Consider the following 18,689-nt stretch of genomic DNA (forward strand, 5'->3'; position numbering starts at 1 on the left):
GAGTGGGTACTCCCAGGTCTATGTTCCACTGTATAGTCCATTCCCTGTAGAGATATGGACCACCTCAACAATTTAGGGTTTTCACCTTTCATTTGTTTTAGCCAAAGTAGAGGTTTGTGGTCTGTCTGAACAATGAAGTGAGTGCCAAACAGGTATGGCCTCAACTTCTTCAGTGCCCAGACCACAGCAAAGGCCTCCCTCTCTATGGCAGACCAACGCTTTTCTCTAGGGGTCAACCTCCTGCTGATAAAAGCAACAGGTTGATCCTGGCCCTCAGAATTGAGTTGTGATAAGACTGCCCCTACCCCTAATTCAGATGCATCAGTTTGAACAATGAATTTCTTGGAGTAACATCGGCTTTTTAGGACAGGTGCAGGGCACATGGCCTGTTTCAGCTCCTCAAAAGCTTTCTGACAGCTAGCTGTCCACAATACCTTTTTAGGCATTTTCTTAGAAGTGAGGTCATTAAGAGGGGCTGCTATGGAGCCATAGTTCTTTATGAACCTCCTGTAATACCCAGTGAGGCCTAAGAAGGCTCTCAGCTGGGTCTGAGTTGTAGGGGGAACCCAATCTATGATAGTTTGGATTTTCCCCTGAAGTGGTGCAATCTGTTCTCCACCTACAAGGTGTCCCAGATAAGCCACTTTCCCCTGCCCTATCTGGCACTTTGAAGCCTTGATAATGAGGCCTGCCTTTTGCAGGGCCTCCAAAACCTTCCACAGGTGGACCAGGTGATCATCCCAAGTGGAGCTAAAGACAGCTATATCATCTAGATATGCTGCACTAAAAGCTTCCAACCCTTGCAGGACTGTATTCACCAACCTCTGAAAAGTGCCAGGTGCATTTTTCAAACCAAATGGCATTACTGTGAATTGGTAGTGCCCTCCAATAGTCGAAAATGCAGTTTTTGCTTTAGCATACTCTGATAACTTGATCTGCCAATACCCTGCAGTCAAATCAAAGGTGCTTAGATACTTGGCAGATGCCAGTGTATCTATTAGCTCATCTGCCCTGGGTATAGGGTGATTATCAGTTTTAGTTACCTGGTTGAGACCTCTGTAATCCACACAAAATCTCATTTCCCTTTTCCCATCTTTGGAATGAGGTTTTGGTACAAGTACCACAGGAGAGGCCCATGGACTTTCAGAGTGCTCAACCACTCCCAGTTCAAGCATTTTCTGAACCTCTTGTTTTATGCAGTCTCTGACATGGTCAGGCTGCCTATAGATCTTACTTTTGACAGGCATGCTGTCTCCAGTATCTATAGTGTGCTCACACCAAGAAGTGGTGCCTGGCACAGTAGAAAAGAGTTCAGAAAACTGACCCAGGAGATTTATGCAGTGGTCTTTCTGCTCAGCAGTAAGACAATCTGCTAAAACTATACCTTCCACTAGAGCATCTTGTTCTGTGGAAGAGACGAGATCAGGGAGAGGGTCACTCTCTTCTTCCTGTCCTTCATCTGTTGCCATGAGCAGGGTGAGATCAGCCCTGTCATAGTAGGGTTTTAGGCGATTGACATGGAGCACCCTAAGGGGACTCCTGGCAGTGCCCAAGTCAACCAAGTAAGTGACTTCTCCCTTCTTTTCAATAATAATGTGGGGTCCACTCCATTTGTCTTGGAGTGCTCTTGGGGCCACAGGCTCCAAGACCCACACCTTCTGTCCTGGTTGGTACTGAATCAGAACAGCCTTCTGGTCATGCCATTGCTTTTGGAGCTCTTGGCTGGCCTGAAGGATTTTACTGGCCTTTTTCATATACTCAGCCATTCTGGATCTTAGGCCAAGTACATAGTCCACTATGTCTTGCTTAGGAGCTTTTAAAGGTTGTTCTCAACCCTCCTTTACAAGGGTTAGAGGACCTCTTACAGGGTGCCCAAATAGGAGTTCAAAGGGGCTGAAGCCCACTCCTTTCTGGGGTACCTCCCTGTAAGCAAAAAGGAGGCAAGGTAACAGGACATGCCATCTCCTCCTGAGTTTTTCAGGGAGTCCCATTATCATTCCTTTGAGAGTTTTGTTAAACCTCTCAACCAGTCCATTTGTTTGTGGATGATAAGGTGTGGTGAATTTGTATGTTACACCACATTCCTTCCACATGGCCTTCAAGTATGCAGACATAAAGTTGCTACCCCTGTCTGATATCACCTCTTTTGGGAAACCCACCCTGGAAAAGATTCCCAGGACACCCTCATGATTCCCAGGAGGGCTTTTGCCACTGCAGGAGCTGTAGTGGTCCTTAGAGGAATTGCTTCAGGATATCTTGTGGCATGGTCCACTACCACCAAGATAAACCTATTGCCTGAAGCAGTAGGAGGGTCAAGGGGGCCAACTATGTCAACCCCTACCCTTTCAAAGGGAACCCCAACCACAGGCAGTGGAATAAGGGGAACCTTTGGGATGCCACCAGTCTTGCCACTGGCTTGACAGATGACACAGCACTTACAAAAATCTTTTGTGTCCTCTGACATTCTAGGCCAATGAAACAGGGGGACAAGCCTTTCCCATGTTTTAATTTGCCCTAAATGTCCAGCCAAGGGAATGTCGTGGGCTAGAGTTAGGAGGAACTCTATGTATTGCAGGGGAATGACCAATCTCCGGGCTGCTCCAGGATTAGGGTCCCTTGCCTCTGTATACAAGAGGTTGTCCTCCGAGTAAACTCTGTGAGAGTCACTGACATCCCCATTTTGCTGTTTGACAGCTTGCTGTCTTAGACCCTCTAATGTGGGACAGGTCTGCTGTGCCACACTCAGCTCCTCCCTGGCAGGCCCCCCTCCACCCAAAAGCTCAGCAGTGTCTGCTTCCAGCTCCTCTGGTGAAGGTTCTGCACAGGGGGGAAATTCTTCTTCCTCAGAAGTAGAATCATCTGTAGAGGGAGGGATAGTAGGTAGGGATTTACCTTTACTAACCCTAGCATTAGGGAGCACTTGGTCCATTGTTCCAGGATCCAAGTCACCCTGTCCTTTTTGCTTTTTGGCCTGAGCCCTAGTCAAGGCAAAAATATGCACAGGAATGCCCAGCATTGCTGCATGAGCCTCCAACTCCACTTCTGCCCAAGCTGATGTCTCTAAATCGTTCCCTAGTAGACAGTCTACAGGTAAATCTGAGGCAACCACAACTTTCTTTGGACCAGTAACCCCCCCCCCCAGTTGAGATTTACAACAGCCATGGGGTGGCTAAGAGTGTTGTTATGAGCATCAGTCACTTGGTACTGGTGACCAAGTAGGTGTTGTTCAGGGTGTACCAGTTTCTCTATTACCATGGTAACACTGGCACCTGTGTCCCTGTAGGCCTGAACCTCAACACCATTTATTAGGGGAAGTTGCTTGTACTTATCCATATTAAGGGGACACGCAACCAAGGTGGCCAAATCAATGGCACCTTCAGAGACTAACACAGCCTCTGTGGTCTCCCTAACAAGACCAACCCCAACTAAATTACCAAAAGTGAGCCCAGCTACTCCGTTGGTTTGGCTATTAGTAGGTTTGCTCCCACCACCACTGCTATTACTAGGGGCACTAGGTGTAGCAGTAGGGGTTGTGGTAGTGGGAGGCTTGGTGCTTTTCTTTGGACAACTGGCATCAGTTGTCCAATGGCCTTTTACTTTACATAAATAACACCATGGTTTCTTTACTTGATTAGAAGAGGATTTGGACCCACCACCCCCACCAGAGTGTTTTTGTGGGCCTGATGAAGACCCATTTTTTTTCTTCGATTTGTCCCCACCCTTGTCTAAAGACTTACCATCCTTCCTCTTGCCATCCTTTCACCCCCTGTATGAACCTTTCTGTTCACTCTTGTTCTGACCCATTTGTCTGCCTTCTTTCCCAATTCTTGGGGAGAGGTCAGATCTGAGTCCACTAGATACTGGTGTAACAAATCAGACACTCAGTTATTCAGAATATGCTCTCTCAGGATCAGATTATACAGGCTTTCATAGTCAGAAACTTTACTGCCATGTAACCACCCCTCCCAGGCGTTCACTGAATAGTCAACAAAGTCTACCCAGTCTTGTGAGGACTCTTTTCTGGTTTCTCTGAACTTAATCCTGTATTGTTCAGTGGTTAAGCCAAATCCATCCAAGAGTGCATTCTTCAAAACTGTAAAATTATTGGCATCACTTTCCTTCACAGTAAGGAGCCTATCCCTACCCTTTCCACTGAAAGATAGCCATAGGATAGCAGCCCACTGCCTTTGAGGGACCCACTGTACAACACAGGCCCTCTCAAGTGCAGCAAACCACTTATTAATGTCATCCCCCTCCTTGTAAGGGGGAACTATCTTATGCAGATTCCTAGAATCATGCTCTTTCACAGGATTACTATCTGTAATACTGCTGCTGCCACCATGGGGTCCAAACCCAAACCTCTGTCTTTCTTTTTCTAAGTCTAAAGATTCCCTGTCTAGAGCCATCTGTTGCTGTTTAAGCTTCAGCCTGGACTCTTCCACTCTCAATCTATTGAGCTCCCTTTCTAACATTCTGTCATCAGGGTGGGTGGGTTGGGCATGCTTTGACACAGAAGAATGGTGTGAATGAACAGAGGGAGAATTGTCCCTAACAGTTGCCACTCTAACAACTTGGCCTACAGGAATGACATCCCTACTGTGATGAGAGCTCACATTAGTACCAGTTATGCTAGGTGGTCTGCTAAGGGTCAAGTTGGGAAGGATACCATCTAACATTCTTACTGGGGGTGCCCCAGAATCAGAGTGTGAACCATCTGCTAACTTCTCAACTGATGTGCCAGCTAAGGCCTTATCATTTTCAATGAGCATGTTATTCAACAATTCTCCAGAGGGATTCTTCCCTACCCCTAAACCTCTATCAATGCAGATACTCCTCAACCCTTTCCAGCTAAGGTTATCATAAGCAGTGCTGGCCAGATAAAGAGCAGGACCTGTACCATGCATGATAGAAAATGGTTTAGGGACAGATAAAAGAAAGAAAAAGTTTCAGGACTTTTTAAGGAAACAGAAAAAAACTTTTTTCAACTTTTTAGAAACTTTTTGAAAGTTTAGAGGTACTTTTCAGCACTTAGCAATAGAGTAAGAGAAGAAAAGCAAAACTTTAGGGTTAGGTGTACATACACTGAACTTGTTTTGTATATTTTCTCTTATGAAAAGTACAAAATGACAAAGTGGTAAGTAGTTGCAAGTACTTATCACACCGCTGCACAACCAATGTAGGAGGCTGGCCTGGCTTGTAGTGGATACCAAGGGGTACTTACACTCTGTACCAGGTCCATTTATCCCTTATTAGTGTATAAGAGGTGTTTCTAGCAGCTTAGGCTGGTAGAAGGTAGCTATAGCAGAGCAGCTTAGGCTGAACTAGGAGACATGCAAAGCTCCTACTATATCACTGGTGTCATATGCACAATATCATAAGAAAACACAATACACAGATATACTAAAGATAAAGGTACTTTATTTTTATGACAATATGCCAAAGGTATCTCAGTGAGTACCCTCAGTATGAGGATGCCAAATATACACAAGATATATGTACACAATACCAAAAATATGCAGTATTAGCAAAAGGAAGTAATGCAAGCAATGTACAGTCACAATAGATTGCAATAGGAGCACATAGGTATAGGGGCAACACAAACCATATACTCCAAAAGTGGAACGTGAATCACAAATGGACCCCAAACCTATGTGAGCTTGTAGAGGGTCGTTGGGACTGTAAGAAAACAGTGAGGGTTAGAAAAATAGCCCACCTCAAGACCCTGAAAAGTAGGTGTAAAGTGCACCTATATTTCCCAGAGAGCACAGAAGTCGTGATAGGGGAATTCTGCAAGGAAGACCAACACCAGCAATGCAACCAAAGTGGATTTCTGGACGAGAGTACCTGTCGAACAAGGGGACCAAGTCCAAGAGTCGCGACAAAGTCGGGATTGGGCAGATGCCCAGGAAATACCAGCTGAGGTTGCAAAGAAGCTGCCACTGGATGGTAGAAGCTGTGGATTCTGCAAGAACGAAGAGGGCTAGAAACTTCCCCTTTGGAGGATGGATGTCCCACGTCGTGAAGAAGCTTGCAGAGGTGTTCCCACGCAGAAAGACCGCAAACCAGCCTTGCTAGCTGCAAGGGTTGCGGTTAGGGTTTTTGGATGCTGCTGTGGCCCAGGAGGGACCAGGATGTCACCAAAAGACAGAGGGGGCACCCAGCAAGACAGGGAGCCCTCACAGAAACAGGCAGCACCCGCAGAAGTGCCTGAACAGGCACTACGAAGAGGAGTGAACCGGAGCTCACCCTAAGTCACAAAAGGAGATCCCACGACATCGGAGGACAACTCAGGAGGTTGTGCACTGCAGGTTAGAGTGTCAGGGACCCAGGCTTGGCTGTGCACAAAGGAACTCCTGGAAGAGTGCACAGGCGCCGGAGCAGCTGCAAATCACGCGGTACCCAGCAATGCAGTCTAGCGTGGGGAGGCAAGGACTTACCTCCACCAAACTTGGACTGGGGAGTCACTTGGACAGAGTTGCTGAGTTCCAGAGACCACGCTCGTCGTGCTGAGAGGGGACCCAGAGGACCGGTGATGCAGTTCTTTTGGTGCCTGCGGTTGCAGGGGGAGGATTCCGTCGTCCCACGGGAGATTTCTTTGGAGCTTCTAGTGCAGAGAGGAGGCAGACTACCCCCACAGCATGCACCACCAGGAAAACAGTCGAGAAGGCGGCGGGATCAGCGATACAAGGTTGCAGTAGTCATCTTTGCTACTTTGTTGCGGTTTTGCAGGCGTCCTGAGCAGTCAGCGGTCGATCCTTTGGCAGAAGGTGAAGAGAGAGATGCAGAGGAACTCTGATGAGCTCTTGCATTCGTTATCTAAAGAATTCCCCAAAGCAGAGACCCTAAATAGCCAGAAAAGGAGGTTTGGCTACCTAGGAAGGAGGATAGGCTAGCAACACAGGTAAGAGCCTATCAGGAGGAGTCTCAGACGTCACCTGCTGGCACTGGCCACTCAGAGCAGTCCAGTGTGCCAGCAGCACCTCTGTTTCCAAGATGGCAGAGGTCTGGAGCACACTAAAGGAGCTCTGGGCACCTTCCCTGGGAGGTGCAGGTCAGGGGAGTGGTCACTCCCCTTTCCTTTGTCCAGTTTCGCGCCAGAGCAGGGCTGGGGGATCCCTGAACCGGGGTAGACTGGCTTATGCAGAGATGGGCACCATCTGTGCCCATCAAAGCATTTCCAGATGCTGGGGGAGGCTACTCCTCCCCAGCCCTGACACCTTTTTCCAAAGGGAGAGGGTGTAACACCCTCTCTCTGAGGAATTCCTTTGTTCTGCCTTCCTGGGCCAAGCCTGGCTGGATCCCAGGAGGGCAGAAACCTGTCTGAGGGGTTGGCAGCAGCAGCAGCTGCAGTGAAACCCCGGGAAAGGCAGTTTGGCAGTACCCGGGTCTGTGCTAGAGACTCAGGGGATCATGGAACTGTCTCCCCAATGCCAGGATGGCATTGGGGTGACAATTCCATGATCTTAGACATGTCACATGACCATGTTCGGAGTTACCATTGTGACGCTATACATAGGTAGTGACCTATGTATAGTGCACACATGTAATGGTGTCCCCGCACTCACAAAGTCCGGGGAATTTGCCCTGAACGATGTGGGGGCACCTTGGCTAGTGCCAGGGTGCCCACACACTAAGGGCCGTATTTATACTTTTTGGCACACAACTGCGCCAACGCAGTTGTGCGTCAAAAACTTTAACGCCGGCTAACGCCATTCCAAAGCGCCATGCGGGTGCCTTATTTATGGAATGACGTTAGCCGGCGGAGCGGACTGGTGTGCGTCAAAAAAAATGACCCACACCAGGCAGCGCCGGCGTAGGGGAAAATGGAGCTTGGGCGTCAAAGAATGGGGCAAGTCGGTCTGAGGCAAAAAATCGGCCTCAACCCGATTTGCGACATTTTTTTTTACTCCCACCCTCCATTGACATGACTCCTGTCTTAGCAAAGACAGGATTCATGCCCCCTTGCCCAATGGCCATGCCCAGGGGACTTCTGTCCCCTGGGCATGGTCATTGGGCATAGTAGCATGTAGGGGGGACTAAATCAGGCCCCCCTCTGCCACAAAAAAAATAAAAATAAATACTTACCTGAACTTACCTTAAGTTCCCTGGGATGGGTCCCTCCATCCTTGGGCGTCCTCCTGGGGTGGGCAAGGGTGGCAGGGGGTGTCCCTGGGGGCATGGGAGGGCACCTCTGGGCTCCTTCCGAGCCCACAGGTCCCTTAACGCCTGCCCTGACCAGGCGCTAAAAAATGACGCAAAAGCGGCTGGATGTAATTTTTTTTACCAGCCCACTCCCGGGCGTAATTTTTGCCCGGGAGTATAAATACGGCGCACATGCCTCGGAGTCATTTTTTAGACGGGAACGCCTACCTTGCATATCATTAACGCAAGGAAGGTGTCCACGCTAAAAAATGACGCAAACTCCAAGATCTTTGGCGCTAGACGGGTCTAACGCCAAAGTATAAATATGGAGTTAGTTTTGCGTCGGATTTGCGTAAAAAAAACGATGCAAATCCGGCGCAAACAGAGTATAAATATGCCCCTTAGTAACTTACCACCCAATCTTTACCAGGTAAAGGTTAGACATATAGGTGACTTATAAGTTACTTAAGTGCAGTGGTAAATGGCTGTGAAATAACATGGACGTTATTTCACTCAGGCTGCAGTGGCAGGCCTGTGTAAGAATTGTCAGAGCTCCCTATGGGTGGCAAAAGAATTGCTGCAGCCCATAAGGATCTCCTGGAACCCCAATACCCTGGGTACCTCAGTACCATATACTAGGGAATTATAAGGGTGTTCCAGTATGCCAATGTGAATTGGTGAAATTGGTCACTAGCCTGTTAGTGACAATTTGGAAAGCAAAGAGAGAGCATAACCACTGAGGTTCTGGTTAGCAGAGCCTCAGTGAGACAGTTAGTCATCACACAAGGAACACATAGAGGGCACACTTATGAGCACTGGGGCCCTGGCTTGCAGGGTCCCAGTGACACATACACTAAAACAACATATATACAGTGAAATATGGGGGTAACATGCCAGGCAAGATGGTACTTTCCTACAGAAGCCCACACCCCATACTCCTCACGCAAGTCAAAGTCCCACCCCTGTCGTAAATCCGCACACCGCCTCACCCCCATTCCGTGAGGTGCTTGGATCACCCTACGGTGCCCTGTTGAGTGGAGTACCCAGCACTTGTGGGAGTCAGGTGTGGCCAGTTGTGGCCAGTTGTGGCCAAGGAAAATGGGCTTTTTATGGACTGGCCATTGGCCCTGTTTTCATCACTTCGCTCAGTGAGCTTCATAATAAAGTTTTGGTGTGGCCTGTGTTTGGGCTGCACACAGTTCCACCCTGGTGTTTGTTTATATAATTTATGGCTGTGGTGCTATTGTATGTCCTATGGCCAAGTTGAGGTGGCCTTCGGTCGGGTACGTCCCTCTTGGTGTGGGGTGTCTGAATATTGCTTCTGGGTAGGGTTAGGGGGCTTTGCGGGTTGGGTGGAGTGGGTGGGTTTTAACTTTGCCCTTTCCTCCCTTGTTTTGTAGGTTGCGGTACTTACCGTTGTCGTCTTCGTCGGCGGTCTTGGTCGTGTAGATATATGGCAAGGAGCAAGGCTGGCATGATCTGCAGCTCTCTGTCCATGGCTGCCGCTGCACGTTTTGTTGAGCTCCGGTGAGTGTTTCCTTCTATTTGTTTAATTTCCGCCTGGCTTTGTGTGGCGGTGGTTCCCGCCCCGGAACTGGCGGCGGAATGGTGGTTCATAATTTGATGGGCGGGTTGGGCCTTTCCGACGGCCTGTGGGCGGCCTCTGCCGTCATCAGCGGTAATCCTTTCCTGGTGGTGGGTGGTGGGTGGTGCGCGGGATGCGTGTGTTTCGTTTGGTTCATTATTTGGTGGTCCGGACCGCTCCTCTGTTGGCAGTTTCTGCCACCACCGCCGGTGGTGTGGAATGGACCGCCATGTTCATAATGAGGGCCAAAGTCTTTTTGGTCCGAGACTTCAGGGAACAGGAGGTAAGCTCTATCCAAGCCCTTGGAGAGCACTTATTCACCACAGCCAGAAAACAGAAAGGCAGCAGGGCAACAGCAAGGCAGCAGTCCTTCACAGAAAGCAGACAGGTGAGTCCTTTGGGCAGCCAGGCAGTTCTTCTTGGCAGGATGCAGGTTCTGGTTCCAGTTTCTTCTCCAGGAAGTGTCTGAGATGGTAGGGGCAGAGGCCCTGTTTAAATACAAAAATGTGCCTTTGAAGTGGGGGAGATTTCAAAGAGTGGCTTAGAAGTGCACCAGGTCCCCTTTCAGTTCAATCCTGTCTGCCAGGGTCCCAGCAGGGGGTGTGGCAGTCCTTTGTGTGAGGTCAGGCTACTGTCCTTTGACATGCAAGTGTCAGGCCCTCCACCCTCCTAGCCCAGGAAGACCCATTCAAAATGCAGATGTATGCAAGCGAGGCTTAGTATCCTGTGTTTGGGGTGTGTCCGAGTGAATGCACAAGGAGCTGTCAACTAAACCCAGCCAGACGTGGATTGTAAGGCACAGAAAGATTTAAGTGCAGAGAAATGCTCACTTTCTAAAAGTGCCATTTCTAAAATAGTAATATTAAATCCAACTTCACCAGTCAGCAGGATTTTGTATCACCATTCTGGCCATACTAAATATGACCTTCCTACTCCTTTCAGCAGCTACCACTCAAATAATGTATGAAGGCTGCCCCAATGTTAGCCTATGAAGGAAGCAGGCCTCACAGCAGTGTAAAAACAAATTTAGGAGTTTTACTCTACCAGGGCATGTAAACTACACAGATACATGTCCTGCGGCAGCACCCTGCCCTATGGGTTACCTAGGGCATATCTTAGGGGTGTCTTACATATAGAAAAAGGGGTGTTTTAAGCTTGGCAAGTACTTTTAAACACCAAGTCGAATCAGCAGTGAAACTGCACACAGAGGCTTTTCAATGACAGGCCTGAGACAGGGTTAAGGAGCTACTTAAGTGGGTGGCACAATCCGTGCTGCAGGCCCACTAGTAGCATTTAATCTACAGGCCCTGGGCACATATAGTGCACTCCACTAGGGACCTATAAGTAAATTAAATAGTCCAATTGGGTATGATCCAATGTTACCATGTTTAAAGGAAGAGGGTAAATGAACTTTAGCACTGGTTAGCAGTGGTAAAGTGTGCATAGTCTAAAAACCAGCAAAAATAGTATCTAAAAAGTGGAGGGAGGCAGCAAAAGGTAAGGGGTGACCACCCTAAGGCTGTCAGGTATAACAGTACTGCACAGAACATGTGTGGTATAGACATGATGGGTGTATGTATACATGTGAATGGTAAAATACATAAAGAAAGTAGTGCTGAACAGAATGTTTATGCTAGATCAATGTGCTGTGAGTATGTGTGCAAGAAAATGAGCACACTATATGGCTGGGTCCTTATTGTGCAGTGCACTCACATTTATCTCTTTCGGTTCAGTCAGAGTTATTTACTAAACCTTTAGCTCAACCCATAGGTAACTATGACACGGTGGGGCAAGGCTTAGCAAAAGAACTACTCTATGCAGGGGTAAAAGGGCTGCTGATACAGACCTTTCATTCATGCAACACAGCATACGGTGCAAACCCTTGGTGGGGGATGGTGTTCTTTGGGGTGGACAAATACGGTCACAACCAACACCAATGGGTCCAGCAGACTCAGGTGCAACTTCTGGCTATTTCTAAATTGTCCGTCAAAGTGCCCGGCATCCGGTAGTGGCAAAACAGCTGCAGTGGCTACAAGAGATGCTGTTTGGGCTTTTCCACCTTGAATGTCCCCAGTGCCATTCTGGGATCTCAGGCAAATGACCCTGGGAGTCTATGCTTTGGATTGGGGCCGGGGGTAAACGTTTCCTTGAGCCAGGCACACAGAACAGGGTCCAAACTCCTCTATCCCAAAGTGAAGCAGGTGCAGTCACCACAGGCATTGCAGCCTCTCTTTGTGCACTTCCAATGGGTGCTAAGTGGCCTTCTTCTCATCCCTTGTCCAAATCCAGCAAGTACTGAAGTAGTCCCCTCCTATCTGGTGACACAGTTTGTTAATGTGTGGTATCTGGCTGTCCCGGATTGCATCTTGCATTTCACAAACAACATGGCTGAAGTATCCCTTGAGTGTTCAGACCTTGGAAGCTCGCTCCAAGATGTGTGGCTACCAGGGGTAGCATGCCCATGGAAAAATGGTTCTGAAACTGTTTTTTCCTTCCTTGTCCCTTACTCTACCCTGCCTAGGGGAAACAAAAGGCTTCCTGTGTGGAAGAGTTGTCACAGCGTTCCGTCAAAGGCAGCATTACCTTTGATGTCTGCCTTTTGGGCTAGCACCCTTTGCAGCCCATCGTGTGGGGAGGGGTCACACCTACAGTGCGCCAAAAGTATTTTTTCTCAGTCTGGGAGTCGTTCACATGTCTGCCTAGGCGGACAGAAACCTCTCTCAATCCCAGTGCTTCTGCAAAGCCACTGCACTAGCTGGGTCAAAGAATGGCAACTTTCATAAAATTTGCCAGCATTAAATTTCACATAAATTGCAACTGCACTTTTTAGTCGCATTTAATGCCCTCTTTAATTTGATACCTTACTTGGCATAGTTAGGTAGCAATTATCAGGAGTTAGATGCATTGGAATGCCAGCCCTTAGGCCTTCAAATGCTTTGTAAGGCTACTTAACTGTCCTCAGCAAACACCAACGCTTTAAGGCTTTGCTGTATAGAAATATCAAAATCATATGTTTATCTTAACAATAAACAGCTCCTGACCATAGGGCTTCCTAAGCCTGCCTTAGAGGAGACATATATATAGTTAAAGAAGTGGTGCACTTTGACATTAGTGGTAATGACAAAGTTATATGTGCAGTGCATGCACAGCTTCTTCAGTCTGTAGTGGCAGCTGAAAGTTGTATTTTCACTTTGTCACACACAGAGTGGCACAACCAGTGCTGCAGCTCTTGTGTGGACAGCCAGCCTTACATGCCCTGGGTGCCTGGGTGCCATATAATAGGGACTTATAAGTAAGTCAGTTCATGCCAATTAGGGACACCCAATTAAACATTCCATGTTGTAAAGGAAAGAACACTGGTCTGGAGAGCAGGCCTCAGAGCACTCTCAAAGTCGAAACCAGCAGAGAAAAGTCCAAAATGGGGCAAAAAGTTAGGGGAATCCTGCAAAAATCTTGTTTTCTCATAATGTGTGCCTGTGAGTGGTAAAACCCATGGAAGACTCTGGGTTGGGAAACCCAGGGCTGAATAGAGAAACATGAGAGGGGATGCACAGGAATTCCTCAAAACAGATTTGTGTACTGCTGCATTCTTGTAAGCTGCGTGGGGCACACTGGACAAAGGGAGAGCCAGGCTCTCCAGTACTCCTTAAAGGGTGATCTTTGATCCACAGAGAAGTCACTGGAGAGGGCCTAGGCACATATCACGAGGGAGAGGAGCTGATAAGAAAGTCGTTAAGGTTAGGACTGAGAATCTTTTTTTACACATATCACTGTGGCTGACATCCACGTGTAAACCTCTAGCCACTCCCATGGCCAGTATTGTGGTGCTATCACTCCTGCTGTGACAGACTGCTTTCTGTTGGAAGAGATAAAAGAGGAGAGGGCACTTCAAAAGGAAGCAGACCTCCAACATAAATTTCAAAGACTCAGACTCTAAATCGCATTTGGTAACTGTGAATGGACCATAAGAAGGGGAACTTGAGACTCCAACAATTGTCAACTGCCATACAGTCAGTCAGGGTGTGCAAGAAGGAAAAAACTCTGCAAGACTTCTGCCTGTAACCAGGACTGGAAGTCAAGGTCTGCTAGTCTCCCAGTGGACATCACCCAGGGAACCCCAGACCACCTGCCCTGAAGCCTGGAGTACAAGCATTTGCCTACTTGCCAAGATCATTGAGCCAGAGGAGAGTGCTGCAGGAAGCGAGGCCCAGTGGGTAAATCCTGGCCCATGTGCTAGGTGCAGCTGCTGAGAAGACTGCTAATGTGCCAATTGGGCTAGAGACCGTGCACAGAGGAGGAACAGTGACACCCTGTTCCAGAAGGAGCAGCAGGACCCAGCAAGAAACATGGTCTTGTTGAGACCGTTAACGGAAGAACAAAGCCACCATGGAGACCCTAGCAGACATGAGTTGTGACTGAGGACCAGTAGCAGGAGTGTTACATCTCCACTGCCTGTCGGTGGAACCAAACATACTCACTATTAGAGGAGCACCCAGAACCCAAGGACGTGCTGTCCCAGTACCATGTTGAGGAACTTAAGGACAGCTTATAGAAGCCCACTTGGCCACGTGTGAAAGACCTATCGTAGACAGCCGCTGTAGCTTCACTGCACACAAATGGGACATGCTCAGAGACTCCAGTCGCTCTGATGGTGTTGGTGCAGGTAGGACTGATTTCGGACGGGATGGCCCTGGACGGACTTGCTTGCCAGATAGCGCTTCAGTGCTGAAACACTTTTGAATTTAATTAAGGGTTGGATTGGGATTCCTGAGACTTGGGCTACTAGTGGGGCCTAAACTGAATGTTGCCTAAAAGGACTCCATTTGTGAATGGGGGGGTACCAATATTTTTTCAGAGTAGGCAATGGTCCCATGGGCCAATGCCCACTGTACAAAAAGAAAAGAAAAGTTTTCATTTTAATTTTTTACATGCATCCTGTTTTCCTTAAAGGAAAAGGGACAGCATTTTAAAAAGATCTGCTTTATTTAATAAGCAATCACAGACTTGGTGGTTTGCTCACCCCTGCAGGCTACCATCCATGTGAGTGCCTTCCAATCTCAAAGGGTCACAAATTGTAAACTGCCTCATAAATATGAATGAGGCAGGTTCATTGCAACCCCTTTGGGAATCGCTAACAGTGTCACAGACACTGTTGTACATCAGTGTTTGCAACTCACAATTTGTGAGTTTCTAAAAATCATGAATTGTAAGTCGCAAACACTGAGGGATGTACAACTGACCCCTGGGATGCCCAGGTGAAAGAAAGGGCTGTTGGGTAGGGACATAGCGGGGGGAGACCTGGAATACAGTTAGAGAAGGATTATTCAAAATAGACATTGTCATGTGACCTTTAACCTGTGATTACATTTATATGTTGTAGCTCCTGGAGTCTTAGAATCGGTGAACAAATCTTCCTGGATGTGTATTGTTAAATCTGCAAGGAGTATTATGGGTTTAATCAGTTTCTCTAATATTCCCTACTTAAATACATACTGCTTGCTCTCTTAACCAAAAAACAACGTACAACAACTGTAGGGCATCGAGCTTCACCACCTCAATCCGGTCAGCAGTGGTTCCAGCACCCGCTTAAAACGAGTGGTTAGCAAATATCTTTCAATGATTTGAGGTCATAGAAAGAGTCAACTTTGCCTCAATAATTCCTTATTCTAAGACCCAGTCTTTTCTTGCACATGCAACTCATTATTTTCCCTCAAAATATTTGTCTTAAAAAAAAGATTCTCCTTTTAGTCAAATGCTGCCTCGTAAATTTGTCTTGTGCTAGCGCAGGTGTATTATTAAAAATTATTAATGAGTATTGATGTATTCGGAATAATAAGTTTGTGTAGAAAATATAATAACGTTAAAAAAAATAACGCACACATTTGAAAATGTGATTATGATGAGTGGCCACCAATGTTAACAAAATGTACTAATCAATGATTTAATAATATGAAATATTGAGCATTTGTTATATTAATGTAGTAATATGTCATACTAAGGGTTAAGCATTTTGCTTTAGCTTTTTTAATTGTAGGACTTAACTTAGCGAATGTCTTGGCCTACTTGCCGGGCCTCATGTAAAAGCTGTATTTCTTAACGTTTAATTAAATGGCTGTCCTAGAGAGTTAAACTGTGATTTCTATTGTATTGTCTAAATGTGCTCATAACAGAAGCTTTCTCATGAGAACCGACTGCTAGAAGATGCTGTTCTTGCTCGATGTAACATTTTGTGTGTAATGTGTGTGCCACTCACTTTTTCAGGAAGAGAAAAATGGAGATACTGACTTGAGTGGAAGCTGCAACAATATTGTTACCTGACAAGCCGGATGATGATGACATTGCAAGACGAACCAATCAACGACATGTGAACAGAGTAATAGTAGAATTTATAGATTTGGAGTTTTAGTTTTATTGGACAAAGAGTGAACATGTGATTAACTGACCAATAGGGATTTGGGAAGTGGTTTTAGTAGTTTTGACTTAACTGGACTACACTGAGAAAAGTCACCCCCATTGCCCATTTTCTTCCTTACCGAAAGGTCAATATTTTTTGTGCATCTTGACAGGAGGCGTGCTTAACTTTAATGCTTAAAGACCTTGCGTTTTCTGAACTTTGATGCTGAACCTGATGCCTTGCTGATCGACTGATGTCCTGAGGACGAAGACTGACTCTGTTTGCTGATCCTGACACTGAGGATAGGTAAAATGTAACAGACTATTGATTATTATGCATACTTGCTTTTTCTTTCTAGGTACCAACTGCATTGCTTTGATAGAGCCATAGTTAGATGTTTTTCCAAATTTGTGTTACTAAATCTTTTTGCATGAAGCACATAATGCTGATTCTAATCTGGGGCTAGTTAAGGATCCTCACTAATGAAATTATACTAATCAGGATTAATGCTTGATGAATTTCTCTGCTAAACATAATGTATGTAATTACTTTGATGCAGTTGACTTTGTTACTTATTTGCACCATAACCTTATAATGTGTCATAGTTTAGGCTTTGATTAGATTACATTTCTTCTGCTGCTTTGGACAGCCAGTATTGTTTCTGTATGTGTTTCATCTAATTTTGAGATTAATCTAATCTTAGCATTGTTTATATAGGGAAATAAATATTCAAATTTTTACTAATGGTAAGGTTATTCATGACTGAAAGGTCATGGTGCATGACAATTACTGACTCCATTGATTATTGATGCTATTTAAGTGGATTATTGGCTATTGTGTATTGGTTGTTGATCATGTACTGGAGCTATGGTAAGAACATCTTAATTGTGAGTCAAAAAGTTCATCGACCTATTCTCGTACCCTTGTAAGTTTACTGGTCAGACGCGCTAACACTTGCAACTTTCACAAAGGGTCCAATTCACTAAGGTACTTATGTGTAGTAAAATTGCGAGTGTGGAGTCTCCACCATCGTGGTGGAATATCTGCACTCGGGCTGTATCTACTCACAGCTCACTGCTGAGAGTGCACAGTGCAGAGATTCTGCCTGGAGTGCGGAGATATTGCAATGAGTGTGGAGATTCTGCGACAACTGCAGAGACTCTGCACTCATAATTTTACTACATGTGTATCAGGCCCAAAGTGTTTTACCAGGTCAGGAGCTACAAACTTCCAATCATTTTAGTTTCACTTGAAGTCTTGCTCGCTTTCTCAGATAAAGCTAATACCTATACAACTTGCTTTTGATATTAAGGTGTCAGAATTCATATTTTTCATATCAGCCTCAACTGGAGCTGTCAAAAGCCCTAACCTTCGGCAATTCAAATGAGCCATCAACTTTCAGAACCTTTTCACTGGAGTGGGCAAAGTCTTCTCCCAGAAACTGAATCACTCTGTGGATATGCTCCAAGGTCCTGATTTAGACTACTGAGCACAGTCCCTTGGACAAGAGCGCATTTTTAGCTGAAACTGCCCAAGATGGCCATCATGCTTCGAACACTGGAACTTGTAGTCCCAAAAATGTTTTAATACCATGGGAAGGTTTTTGACTGCGTGTACGTGGGCAACTGAGCTACCCTCAAATCCTCCTGGGAATGTTATGAGGTAACTCACTGAGACGAGTCAGTGAGCCTCTTGATGGGTCCCCCGTCATCATCCTTGAGGTGCAGTATATTTTCCTGACATCAATGTATTAAGATTCAAAATATGATATACGTGAAATAAAATCAATACATGTCATATTCATGTTATACATTGTCACATTGTCATTTTGCAGGTGGAACACATGACAGATCATATGGTGTGTTTTTTCAATTTGCAAATAGCCAAAAGGTATGTAAATTTGGGTACATTTGGCCTGAAGGAACAGAATTAGGAATAATGCTTTTTCTGAAAACTTCCCAATAAATTAAAAAATTATCTCAACTATGACAAACTCTAGGCAAATATGGAACCAAGTTCTAAGAGGAAATTCCAAGTCATGAAACCTCACTGGAAAATTATATTTGTTGGTCCCTATGTAAGAGTCAGAAACCCTTGGAGAAGTCGCAGAACAGGAGGCAGCATCTAGACCTCAAAATCACTGAAGCCCTTGGTGTGGATGGAGGAATTCTCAGGTCCTCAGCTAGATTCAGCCTTATCAGTCAACCAAAGTACAAGAAATTGGACTACGAACAGGAGACATCTGTCTCTGAAGATCTGGAAAAGACAATTGCCTATAGGAGACATCCAATCAAGAGGATTTGGGAGAGAGGATCTGTGCAGAGAGGTACAATGCTGCAAGGAGCAATACCCTACAGTTGTGATTTCTCTTCTGTTGTTAGCTCACCACTTCTTGAAAGGTTTTTTTATTAATACTTACAAGATTGCCCTGATGTTGTTTGAGTGGTCTGTATGTGAATAAAGGAGGAGTAGATAGTCAAACCGTTGAATAGATGGGCTTTAAAATGGATATTTTGCTTACTTTAAGGAGCTTGGAGAGGTAGCTCCTAATTGACAGTCATGTTGTGT

This window comes from Pleurodeles waltl, chromosome 3_1, assembly GCF_031143425.1.
Source record: "Pleurodeles waltl isolate 20211129_DDA chromosome 3_1, aPleWal1.hap1.20221129, whole genome shotgun sequence".
Classification (NCBI taxonomy): domain Eukaryota; kingdom Metazoa; phylum Chordata; class Amphibia; order Caudata; family Salamandridae; genus Pleurodeles; species Pleurodeles waltl.